The 13551-nt window shown below is 43.8% G+C and overlaps 3 non-coding genes across 3 annotated transcripts; 1 reads left to right on the top strand and 2 right to left on the bottom strand.

Moving 5' to 3' along the window:
* Window positions 1-2782: 2782 nt before the first annotated feature.
* trnat-agu (transfer RNA threonine (anticodon AGU)) lies at window positions 2783-2856 on the bottom strand. Its single transcript has one exon. It is a non-coding gene; the product is annotated as a tRNA-Thr (tRNA).
* Window positions 2857-6412: 3556 nt separating this feature from the next.
* On the bottom strand, window positions 6413-6486 carry trnat-agu (transfer RNA threonine (anticodon AGU)). Its single transcript has one exon. It is a non-coding gene; the product is annotated as a tRNA-Thr (tRNA).
* A 6674-nt stretch (window positions 6487-13160) lies between these two features.
* trnat-agu (transfer RNA threonine (anticodon AGU)) lies at window positions 13161-13234 on the top strand. The gene has a single exon. It is a non-coding gene; the product is annotated as a tRNA-Thr (tRNA).
* The last annotated feature ends 317 nt before the right edge of the window (window positions 13235-13551 follow it).

Below are 13551 nucleotides of genomic sequence, written 5' to 3'. Positions count from 1 at the left end.
CACCACTCTCTCGGCAAACAACTTACCTCTGACATCCCTTCTGTACCTGCTTCCAAGCTCCTTAAAACTATGCCTTCTCGTGTTAGACATTTCAGCCCTGGGAAAAATCCATGATAGTATAATAATCATAATACAATCAATGAAGAACCGCACCAACTTGCGCGTTGAAGTGTGCACAAGTGTAACGAACAGCGTATATGCAAAACGAAACAAACAATAATAAAGAAATAAGCAATAAATATCGAGAATGTGAGATGAAGACTCCTTGGAATTGAGTCCGTACATTGTGGGAAGAATTCAATGATGGAGCAAGGGAAGTTGAGTGAAGTTAACCCCTGTCTTCAAGAGGATGATGGCAGCACCCCAATTCGATGATCGGTGTCCGCCGTCGTTCGCGGAATTGATCGGGTAAACTACAAATGGGGTCAGCGTATTCGGGTATTCATAAGATTGTAATGAATATTTAAGGAACTGAGTGACAGAAATGACTAGTCTTCTCCCAGCACGTATGAACAGATGTTTGCGTTTTCTATATTTCGGGAAATGACAGTACTATGTATCTCAAAATCTGTCGCCTCAGAAACACATACAAGTACCCGGTTTACCGGGTATCTATTCGACACCTAAACCCCTGATTGAAAAAAAACATTCGGCTTACTAAGCAACCGGAAAAAGAGTGCTGGCAAAACAATTTCTGCTGCGGAGCAATTACCTCTCAATACTGCCTAATAATAGAACAACTTCATAAAATCTCTTTCAGCTGGTATTGAAGGACCGATTGTATTTTGGTACGCCTTTAAATTTCTCAGAGAGGGTTAAGTGTAGCTCTTCTGGAACCAGCGTGCGCGTTCTAATTTGCAGGGTTCGCTTGCGGACGCTGGGTCTGCTCCATCTGAATGAAATCCCTGAACAGCTTGGTGTAGTCCTGCAAACGAGGAATTCTGCAGATGCTGGAAATTCAAGCAACACACATCAAAGATGCTGGTGAACGCAGCAGGCCAGGCAACATCTCTTGGAATAGGTACTGTCGACGTTTCCGGCCGAGACCCTTGGTCAGGACTAACTGAAAGAAGAGTTAGTAAGAGATTTGAAAGTGGGAGGGGTAGGGGGAGATCCAAACTGATAGGAGAAGACAGGAGGGGGAGGGATGGAGCCAAGAGCTGGACAGGGGATTGGCAAAAGGGATATGAGAGGATCATAGGACAGCAGGCCCAGGGTGAAAGAAAAGGGGGAGTCAGGAAAACCCAGAGGATAGGCAAGGGGTATAGTGAGAGGGACAGAGGGAGAAAAAGGAGAGAGAGAAAAAGAATGTGTGTATATAAATAAAAAACGGATGGGTTACGGAGGGAGGTTGGGCATTAGCGGAAGTTTGAAAAGAATCCGTTATTTATTTACATAGGAACATTGTTTTTCTCTCTCTCCTAGTTTCCCTCTGTCCCTCACACTCTACCCCTTCCCCATCCTCAGGGTTCGCCCCCTCCTTTCCTTTCTTCCTGGGCCTCCTGTCCCATGATCCTCTTATATACCTTTTGCCAATCAACTGTCCAGCTCCTGGCTCCATCCCTCCTCCTCCTGTCTTCTCCTATCATCTTGGAACTCCCCCTCCCCCTCCCACTTGCAAATGTCTTACTAGCTCTTCTTTCCGTTAGTCAAGACGAAGGGTCTCGGCCCGAAACGCCGACTGTACCTCTTCCTAGAGAACATAGGCAGATAACAGTGATGTTACTCTTCGCATCCGGTGAACATTGAAGCCTAATGGAAACATGTGTATACTGGCAATATTCGTGATAATTAGCGTCCAATCACTGACGTCGGGACTATTGTTGTTTGTCTCCCAGCAGTTTAAAACGGCAACACCGTCCCATTGTTCTCTCCGGTCTACTCTAACGAAATATTGGAAGAGTTGGGAAACGGAAAATGCTTCAAGTATCAAGTAAGTATGTGGAGAATGTTCAAAACATAACTTATGAGTATATGGTAGAACACCTTCACGACTAATATAATCAACCAATCTACGTAATGAGGTACCGAATAAAAGAAACGTGGTAGTGTGGCCGAGCGGTCTAAGGCGCTGTATTTAGGCTCCAGTCTCCAAGGAGGCGTGGGTTAGGATCGCGCCACTGCCAACATATGTATCGATATTTTGGTTGCAGTATTCAAGTGATTTCCGAAATGTTTTGCTGTATAAGATGTAAGAATGATAAATCATCGGAACGACGATCCAGTATTGCTGCCTGGGTCATTGATAACACTGCGGAGCCGCAGAGCACTCCAGTTTGGGCGGGGGTGCAGTGGTCACTTGGGGTTCGTGGCGTCTATTCATCAAACATTGTGGTTGTAAGATTATTTAACAGCTGTATCTACTCTCGCTCCTTTCTGTGAGGACATCTCTCCGATTTTCATGAAATATGCAGCTAACTAATCGGAATTCGATTGGAATGAAGTTCGAAGCGTGATATGAAATTGTTTCTCATTAAGACCTGGGCAAGTTCATAAAGTAGGTCATGGCCGCGATTTTCAAACGATTGTCACAGTAAACCAACACTACACTGTAAAACTGCGATAGCAAGCTAATCAAAAATATCACCTATTTGATCCGTCGTCCTGGTTTTTGCCCGGCAGACAACATCAATCCTGCAAAGTTTTCAAACACCATGTCTAACATATGCCCTGTATTTTTGTTCCATTCCTTTCTGTGACATTGTTCTTTGTGATTGCAGGAGCTGTGTAATTTGCAACGCGCAGTTTATTCTGAAATGTGGCAATTCGCTCCATAAACTGAAGGCTCCGCTGAGAGTTGAACCCAGGATCTCCTGTTTACTAGACAGGCGCTTTGACCAGTTAAGCCACGGAGCCCTTGCGCTGGCCAGCATCTGTCAGAACGAGAACGCGAGGATGAAAAAAAAACAAATTACTGTAGACCGTATTTAGAGACATACCCCGACATAGTTTGCATGCATAATACAGGCTCCTACTCTATCCACTGCTCAGTCGTTTTCAAGACATTGCTCCAAATCCGACACTCAACCGAACGGTAGTGGAGGATCATGATCATACTGAATAGCGGTGTAGGCTCGAAGGGCCGAATGACCTACTCCTGCACCTATTTTCTATGTTTCTATATTTCTATAAGAAGGGAGGAAGTGTGCATGGACTCTCAATGTTGTGTTTCCCAACATGAACTCTCCAGGACGCTGGCTTTCCCTCGCCTTTCCGAGGTAAAGACGCAAGTATTACCTTTTCAGGTTCAACACGTCTTGATCAATGTTTTAGTTAGTTTTCATGTAATACTGTGGTCGTAATGGTTCTCTAAGCTAGAAAGGTAAAACCTAATACACTTTGTTTAAACATGAATCCCAAAGTTGAAGCTGGGGAAGGACCATTTAAGATTCAGTCTTGAAGGCACCTAAACATTAGACGGTATAAGCGTAAGAAATAGTCCCACTAACCAGAATGGAGAGACTTGGGAAAAAAGCGCCAACTATCTCTGCCATATCTATCTGTTCGGTATTTTTCAACAGAAGAGATAAAGCCGAATGATTGGGCAGAAGAAGTTCTTCTGGAACACCTTTTTCTTACCGCCCATTAAGCTGCTGGCGTTTAGGACAGCAATGAAGGTCCTTCATCTCTGTCTATCCCTGTTCGTCTGCTCCATTGTGCCGCAGGTGAGGTTCAGGGACCGTATTCTGCCTCTGCTGTACCTCGCCCTGTCCTGTAGACCACGTCCTGTCCTTGCCAAGAACCTATTCCCGAGTCCTTGGCAAGATCCTATTCCGGAGTGCTTGCCAAGATCCTAGTCCCGAGTTCTAGCCTAGACCCGAGCTCCGGTTTCGAGTCAAGACCCAGGTTCTGGTTCCGAGTCAAGACCCAGGTTCCGAATCTCAATCAAGATCCAGGTTCCGGGTCCCTGTCTGTTGTTCCGGAGTTCCGAGTTCCCAGTTCAGGCTCTTTGTTCCTAGTTCCACGTCCGGACCCGGTGCTTCTAGCCCAATTCCTATCCCAGACCCTGAATCCTAGTCTTGTTCAGAGCCACTGTCAATGCCTAGCGTCGTTTCTTCCCTTGCTTTCTCCACAAACCTAGTCCTGTTCCTAGTACTTCAGTGTCTGTGTTTTTCGTTTGGTTCGGCTCTCAACATCCCCTTATGATAGAGACTGCGAGGATGAGATAAAACAAATTAGACCGTATTTAGAGACTTACCCTGATCTAGTTTGCATGCATAATATAGGCTACTACTCCACAGCTCACTTGTTCTCAAGACATTGCTCCAAGTCAGACACTCAGCCGAAAGATAGTGGAGGATCCACGTGTCGTGAATCCTCATAAGAAGTGTGGAAGTGTGCAAGGACAAACAATGTTCTGTTTCCCAACATGAACGCTTCATGACGTTGGATTTCCATCTCCTATTTTTCCGAAGTGAAGTCGCAAGTGTTACTTTTACAGGTTAACCACGTTTTCATCAACGTTTTAAGTGGTTTTCATGCAATGCTGTGCTCGTCGTGGCTTTCGAAGCTAGAGAAGTAAAACCAATATCCCTGGTTCAAGAAAAAATCCGAAGTTGTAGCTGGGGAAGGTCCATTGAAGAGTCAGAGTTGAAGGCAGATAAATATTAGACGGCATATACATAAGAAGTCATTCAGCTAACAAGACTGGACAGATTTGTGAAAAAAGGACTCTGCCGTATATATCTGTTCGGTATTTTTCAACAGAAGAGATAAATCCGAATGAAGAAGAACTTCTTCTGAGACACCTATTTCTTACCGGCCGTTAAGCCTCTGCCGTTTAGGACAGCAATGAACGTCCTTCATCTCTGTCTGTCCCTGTCCGTCTCCTCCATTGTGCCCCAGGTTTGTTTCAGGAACCGTATTCTGCCTCTACTGTACCCCACCAAGTTCGCTTTGGTTTCCCATGCCTCCTCAGTACCATTTAACGCGGAAATTGTCGCCTCAGAAACAAGCACAAGTATCCCACTTTACCGGGTATCTATTCTACATATAAACCACTGATTGAAAAAAACATTCGGCTTACAAGGCAACCGGAAACAGAGAGCAGACGAAACAATTTCTGCTGCAGAGCAATTACCTCTCAATACTGCCTAATCATAAAACAACTTCATAAAATCTCTTTCAGCTAGTATTGAAGGTGCGATTTTATTTTGGTTCGCCTTTAAATTTCTGAGAGAGGGTTAAGGGTAGATATTCTAGAACCGTCGCCTGCGTGTGCGTTCCAATTAGCAGGTTTCGACTGCGGACACTGAGACTGCTCCATCTGAACGAAAACCCTGTACATCTTGGTGTAGACCTGTAAACTTGACAACGTAGGCAAATAACCGTGATGTTACTCTTCGCATCCGGTGAACATTGAAGACTAACGGACACATGTGCATACTGACAATATTTGTGACAATTAGCGCCCTTGCACTGACATCGGGAATATCGTTTTTTTTTGTCTCTCGGCAGTTTAAAAAGGCAACACCATCCCACCGTTCTCTCCGGTCTGCTCTAACGAAATATTGGAAGAGGTGGGTAATGGTAAATGCTTCAAGTATCAAGCAAGTAGGTGGAGAATGTTCAAAACATACCTTCTGAGCATATGGTATAACACCTTCACGATAAATATAGTCAACCAATCTACGTAATGGGGTGATGAACAAAAGAAACGAAGTAGTGTGGCCGAGCGGTCTAAGGCGCTAGATTAAGGCTCCGGTCTCCAAGGAGGTGTGGATTCGAATCCCAGCACTGCCAGCATGTGTGTAGATATTTTGGTTGCAGTATTAAAGTAAATTCCCAAATGTTTTGCTGTATAAGATGTAACAATGATAAATCATCGTGACGAAGATCCAGTATTGCTGCCTGCGTCATTGATAACACTGCGGAGCCACAGAGCACTCCAGTTTGGGCGGGATGTGCAGTGGTCACTTGGGGTTCGTGGCGTTTGCTGATCGAGCATTGTGGGTGTAAATATATTTAACAGCTGTATGTACTCTCGCTCCTTTCTGTAACGACATCTCTCCGGTTTTCATGAAGTATGCAGCCAACAGGTCGGAATTCGATTGGAATGAAATTTGAAGCGTGATGTGAGATCGTTTCTCATTAAGACCAGGGCAAGTTCATAAAGCAGGCCACGGCCGCGTTTTTCAAACGATTGTCAAAGTAAACCAACACTACACTGTAGAAATGCGATAAAGAGGTAAACAATCTTCTCAGAAATATCACCTATTTGATCCGTCGTCCTGTTTTTTTTTTGCCCGGCAGACAATATCAGACTTTCAAAGTTTTCAAGCACTATGTTTGACATATGCACTGCATTTTTGTTCCATTCCTGTTTGTGACATTGATCTTTGTGATTACAGGAGCAGTGCAATTTGCAATGTGCAGTTTATTCTGAAATTTGGCAATTCGCTCCATAAACTAAAGGCTCCGCTGGGAGTTGAACCCAGGATCTCCTGTTTACTAGACAGACGCTTTGACCAGTTAAGCCACGGAGCCCTTGCGATGGCCAGCATCTGTCATAATAAGACTGTGAGGCTGAGATAAATCAAATTAGACCGTATATAGAGACTTACCCCGAGTGCAGTTTGCATGCATAATATCGGCTCCTGCTCTCTCCACAGCTCATTTGTTTTCAAGACATTTCTCCAAGTCCGACACTTAGCCGGTAGGTAGCGGATGATCCACGATCCGTGAATCTTCATAAGGAGTGTGGAAGTGTGCACGGACAAACAATGATCTGTTTCCCAGCATGAACTCTCCATGACGCTGGCTTTCCCTCGCCTTTTGACGCAAATGTTACCTTTTCAGATTAAACACGTTTTGATCAACATTGTAGGTGGTTTTCATTCAATGCTGTGGTCGTCGTGGCTCTCTAAGCTAGAAAGGTAAAACCAATACCCTTGTTTTAAAAATGAATACCAAAGTTGAAGCTGGGGAAGGTCCATTCAAGATTCAGTCTCGAAAGCAGCTAAACATTAGACGGTATAGACATGAGAACTAATCCCGCTAACCAGAATGGAGAGACCTGGGGGAAAAAGAGCTCCAGCTATCTCTGACATATCTATCTGTTCGCTATTTTTCAGCAAAAGAGATAAAGCCGAATGATTGGGCAGAAGAAGTTCTTCTGGAACACCTTTTTCTTACCGCCCATCAAGGCGCTGCCCTTTAGGACAGCAATAAAGATCCTGCATCTCTGTCTGTCCTTATTCTGACCGGATTCTGCCTCTGCTGTACGGCGCCAAGTTCTCTTTGGTCTCCCATGTCTTCTCCGATCTTCAGGGATTCAATGAATCGGAATTATTGGGTATGTTTTCCTTATACAGAGAGAACCGAAATAAGTACGTATTGACGATTTTGGAAAATTGGACATTGTCAGCTACCATGAGAATTGTTTTGAAGTTCGTTAAGCAGAATGAAGGAATAAAAGTGTCTAAATTTGCTGATAAAGCTCGGCTACATGTTAATGTGTGCATGGAAGATGGCGCTCGGGCACTTCAGCAGCAAATAGGAAAGTGAAGTGAAAAGTGCTGCCCGGCAGATGGGTTGTAACTCGCACCATGTTGGGAATCGCGTAGCGTTATTGAAAAGGCCGGAGATTGAAGGGTACGACTTCTGGAGTCAGAGATAAACATTTACTTTTCCCGGTGATGTCATTGAGCGTCAGAGAAAAACAAAATCAGAATTTGTGAATGGTGCGTACATGCATAGTAAAAGCCGAGTTATATACTGATAACTGTACAATGACTTAAAACAACTGACCGATCTGACTCCGGAATCCACCGACATTCTGTCGATTTGGACCTCCTGATTATTGTTAATTAGTTCTAGAGTTGTACAATCTCTCCATCAATTACCATCTTTAATGTTGTCTTTCTTTTATATAACTGAGAAGCTCGAGAAAGCATACTCGTTCCCCCTCTCACTCCTCTGCAGGGTGATTTCTGTCATGCACTACGGGGAGAGAACGCAAAAACAGAGATTTACACGAATTTTGATAGATATCTCTGCATTAGATTACAGAAGAATGTGAGGGTTCTCTGAAACGAAACCGCTCGCAGGTAGATGCAGCAAGGTGTAACAAAGGCAAACTTCATAATGTCTGTTTGGCATAGTGTTGGAGTTCAGGAATATGAAGTATTAAATCCAGTGGTGTGCCGTGGTGCCCCTACAATAGATGCATTACTCTCCACAGTGGCGGTACTCTCACTAATGCAGACATTACGAGCAGTGGAAACAGTTCACAAGAAATTCACTAAATATTTCCTGGTTTGACAACGTTCACCTGTCAGTAACGTCATAGAATTAGTCGATTTTTTTGGGAGAGAGAGAGATTTTAGCCAAGTAAGTGATAAACTTATCGAAACACATACGATCCAATGGAACATTGCCGGTTAGATGCTTCCGGTTTGATTGATTTTATCACCGGACTTAGTGAATAAAATCAAATTTCAATATTGAGAACTAATGGAAACAGGAGGATTTCCTCGCACTTAACTTTAATCTCTGCAGTTCTCAGTGCTGAGCGTTCTTGAGGCTGGATCTTTAGGAAAATGTAACTACGAATTCTCCCATTTTTGGAGGTTTCCTGGCGGTTCTCTCAGAAAAATCAATGGAATAAATGCTACTATTTAATGACTGTACATTGTGATATTCGGCGAAATTTTCGGGAAGAAGGTGTGGCTTCTCCACCTGTACCACTCGCTACTTGCTTACCTAGGCAGTGGCGGACCTATTGAACATACTGCTCGAGGTTATACTGAGATAAATGCATTGTATGGCGTTGCATGCAGCGTTCTTAGTATCATCCCTGTGGGCAGCCCAACCTTTGTCCTGGTTCGTGCAGGTACCGAATGCGCGATTTTTCTCATCGTCACATTAACCTTTGACCACTTTGTCGCAATAATTTGCCAGAGGCCGATTACCAACATCGCCTGCATTCTACTTACAGCTGTTCGAATCAACATTTTCTCTGAGCAAGAATTTATTACACGGCCTGACAACTACGCGGCACTTTAATTTGTTTCGTTTTTGTTTTATGCCTACTTTGGATATTCAGAATGAAAGCTCAATCAGGTTATAAATGGGAATAATGAAATATATCACAATAAACAAAATGTGTCACAGTTGGTTATCTTTTTTCCCGTCTGTCTTTATTCGCGGGATCCGGCAACAAAGGTTAAGTGGGCGGGTGCATTTCAGTTACTGCGCGGCCACCAACTCGCGCAGCTCAGAGGGAACAGTGCTGAGTACAAAAAATTACACAGTGAAAACTGCAGTAACAGGTTTGTCGGCAATCCGCAGTCTGATCTGTGTAAAGAACGTTCTATTGTATTTCACATGGGATATCCCAGAAACTGGCCAAAAATATTCTCTTCTGGTCTGCCTTCAGTGATGGCATATTACTTTATTTAAAAAGATTGACCACTGTTGTTTTTGAAGAACGTTACAATTTAGTGACTATCTTCCTTATGGGCGTTAAATGGAAACATAGAAACTGAACAGTGCAGCACAGCAACCGGCCACGATGTTGTGCCGAAGCGTCTAAAGAGTAAACTAAAAAAAAAACAAAAATAATCCCGCCTGCCTGCACAATGTCCATATCCCTCCAGCTTCCTCAAATCCATGTGCCGATATAAACGTCTCACAAAATCCTCTAATAAATTTGCCTCTACCGCATACAGGGCAGGGCATTCCGGGAGTCCACCACTCTCTGAGTCAATAACCTTACCTTTCACATCGCTTTTGAACCTACCTTCTCACATCCACAATGTATGCCCTCTGGAATTAGACATTTCTACCGGAGGAAAATGATACTCACTGTCTCTAATCTATCAATGCTTCTTATAAGCCTCCGTCAGACCTTCCCTCGGCCTCCGCCGCTCCAAAGGAAAAGTTCAAGCTTGTCCAGCTTCTCATGATAGCGTATTCGTTCTAAACGAGACCGCACCCTGATAAACCTGCAAAACCTCAACACCCTCCCTAAAGTGAGATGACCAGAATTGCAAACAATACTCCAGATGTGGCTTAACTAGGGTTTCAAAAAATTTGCAGCATTATCTCTTAACTTTTGAATTCAATGTCTCGATAAATAAAAGTAAGCATATTCCACAAGCCTTCTTAAGCACGCTATCAACCTTTGTGTGCATCGTCATGGTAAGATTAACTTGGACCCCAAGATCACTCTCTGTTCAGCAACACTGTTAACGGCAAAGGGCATTACCTTTAAAAGTATACTGTCTTCTGTATTTGTCCTACCAAGTTGCAATATCTCATAGTTATCTGGATTAAAGTCCGCCTGCCATTTCTCTGTCCATATCTGTAGCTTATCGATGTGTTCTCTACACTCTTCTACTCAAACCGCAGCTCTCAAGTCTTGGTATCATGCCAAACATTCTTACCAAACGGGTCATTTATATACGTTTGTACATAACAAACAGCACAGATTCTGCTGAAGGCCAATCACACCCTTTAGCTACTACCCTCTGTCATCTATGTGAAAGCCACTTCTGAATCCAAACAGCCAATTCACTGTCGATCCCATGCATTCTAATCTTTGGGGCTAGCCTCCCATGAGGGACTTTGTCAAACACTAAATTCCATGTAGACAACATCCACTGCGCCAGTTTCATCAATCTCTCTCTTTACCATGTTAATAAGCTCAAGCAAGTTGGTGAAACACCACCTGCTTGCACAAACGTATGCTTGCTCTCGCCATTTAGGCCATAGGTTTCCAAGTAGTAATATATCCTTACCCCAACACTTCTCTTCATCATTAAAAATGAACAATATTATTCTTGGCCTTGGCGGTATGCAGGGCTTCCATCACCGTGCCATTAGCTTCCTCTCGAATTTTTCTGCATTCAGCTATAGAAGTCCCTGCTGGATACTCAGGGAAACCGTCACCGCTTACCGATATGGAAGGAAGACCCACGTGGTGACTCAGGAACACCGTCTCCGCACACGAATATGGAACGAACTCCCTTGCACCACCCCTGATCAGGCCTCTACACTTTGTGTTGTCTGACATGGGTGACACGACCGACAGCGAAGGCACAATGTCCTGTCTCCACCCACACACCTCTTCGGTCATTGAGACACACAAGCCTCCAAACCCAACTACGAAGATGTATACTTCTTGGAGGGCTAGGTAATATTTCTCTGCAGTAGAGAAGGACACTTACCAGAATCCTGCCTTAGCCGCCTCTCTCTCTTTCTGAAGGCTCTTGAGCACTCTCGTTCTCCCAGCTTACAATATAGCCGAGGCCATAATCATCACTCCGCTCAAATGACACACAATAATTGCCAAGTGCCTAGTTGCACAAAACAATCTTGAGTTCTCTAAAATAGCCCGAAAACCCTGTCTATTTTTTTTATCAATCTGACGCTTACTCACGGCAACCAACATCTCCCGCGATATCAAGCGCCGCAAGATTCTTTGCACCAGGAAGGCTGGTTTACGGAAGGATTTGAGAATGTCATTCAATTCATAGGTTTAACCGCGATTTCGTCGGAAAACGGGAAATACTGTAACTCAAGAGACTGTGGATCATTAGCAGTGACTAATTGGTATTTTTCAAATTTTATTTTAGGCCCTGCGGAATTTGCAACAAATCTCTAACCTGTCGCCAAAGTGCAGGAAGCTGTTGCAGGCAACGCCAGACACTGTATTCCCACGGTAAACTGCTCACAGAACCTTGCCTGGAACGGTACTAGTTCTGGAGAAGATCAGAATCTTCACGCCCTCTGTAGGAGGGGAGAGCCGCGTATATCTTTCTGAAGAAATTGAAATCTGTTCTGCGTTATCTGAAATTGTTGCCGTCAAACTGTTTGTGAAATCCAATGAAGGAATTGGTGTCATAGCAGGAGGAGACATTGGACTAGTTTTCTTCTATCTTTGTCGGTAAAAGAACGAGAGAGGTCGGAGAAAAATGTGTAAGTTTAAAAAATGCAATTTTTTTCAGCAACAGTTTTATCTTTCTGCGGTAAAAAGTGTTCATTTGAGCTCTATGGCGCTCTGGGTGGCATGTTAGCCTTCAGCTCCCGAGTGATCAAGGTAATGGTTAAAGAATTGTGGTTTCAAGTCCCACGATAGGCAGTATATTTCCTCATCCGTTGCAATGATAAACCTGGTCAGATTTTGTGCGTCACATGACATCACGTGACAGTGGAGTATCAAGCAATCCAGGACATGGGTTGAAAAATGGAGTCAAATTTCGAAATAAAGTTACTATCGAAGTACACACCTGCCACTAAATATAGACCAGAGATTGATTTATTTGCGGGCTTAGTCGATAAATCCATGAAATAATAACCATAATACAATCACTGAAGGACCGCGCCAACATGCGCGTTCAGGTCTGCACAAGTCTAACAATCTGCGCATATGCAAAACGAAATAAATAATAATAAACAAATAAGCAATAAACATCAAGAATATGAGATGGAGACTCCTTGAATTTGAGTTTGTAGGTTGTGGGAACACTTCAATAACGGCACAAGTGCAGCTGAGTGAAGTTATCACCTGAGGTTGAAGGGCATGATGGCAGCACCTGAGTTAGATGATCTCTGTCCGTCGTGGTCCGCAGAATTGATCAGGTAAACTGCGAATGGGGTGAGCGCACTCGATTATTCATAAGACTATAAAAGCATTATGAAGTAAAGGAAAACGATATGTTACAAGGTTGGTGGAAATTCTGAGTTCGACAGACAATTAGATGCACTAGCACGTAACTGAGTGAAAGCAACGCGCAGTCTTCCCCCTGCAGATGCATACAGATGTTTTCGTTTTCTATATTGCAGGAAACAACGGTACTCTTCCAATCGGAATTTGTCGCCCCAGAAAATCGCAGTTACACAGATTACAGGGTATCCATTGCACACATAAAATCCTGATTGAAAAAAAAATCTGCTTAAAAGGCAACCAGAAACACAACATTGCGAGTCCTTGCACACTTCCTCACTTCTTATGAGGATTGACGGATCGTGGATCCTCCACCAAATTTCGGTTGAGGGTCGGATTTGGAGCAATGTCTTGAAAACGAGTGAGCTGTGGAGAGAGTAGGAGCCTATATTATGCATGCAAACTATGTCGGGGTATGTCTCTAAATACGGTCTAATTTGTTTTATGTCATCTTCACAGTCTCATTATGACAGATGCTGGCCATCGCAAGGGCTCCGTGGCTTAACTGGTCAAAGCGTCTGTCTAGTAAACAGGAGATCCTGGGTTCAACTCCCAGCGGAGCCTTTAGTTTATGGACCGAACTGCCGTGTTTCAGAATAAACTGCGCATTGCAAATCACAATGTTCCGGTAATCACAGAGAACAATGTCACAAAAAGGAATGGAACAAAAATACATTGCACATGTTAAAAGATTGCTGCTGCAGAGCAATTGCTTCTCAATACTGCTAGCTGGTGGCGTAGTGGCATCAGCGCCAGAGTTCGGAGCGAAGGCTGCTGAGTTCGAACTCAGCTGGCTCCCCAGGGGCACTCTTTCCATTCATGCTGGTTTGAACGTCGAGCAAGAAACTCGAGATCGTAAAAAAGAAATTGTCTGCTACAAA

The sequence above is a fragment of the Mobula hypostoma genome, chromosome 3 (assembly GCF_963921235.1).
Source record: "Mobula hypostoma chromosome 3, sMobHyp1.1, whole genome shotgun sequence".
Classification (NCBI taxonomy): Eukaryota; Metazoa; Chordata; class Chondrichthyes; order Myliobatiformes; family Myliobatidae; genus Mobula; species Mobula hypostoma.
This window is presented reverse-complemented; position numbering and strand designations above follow the sequence as displayed.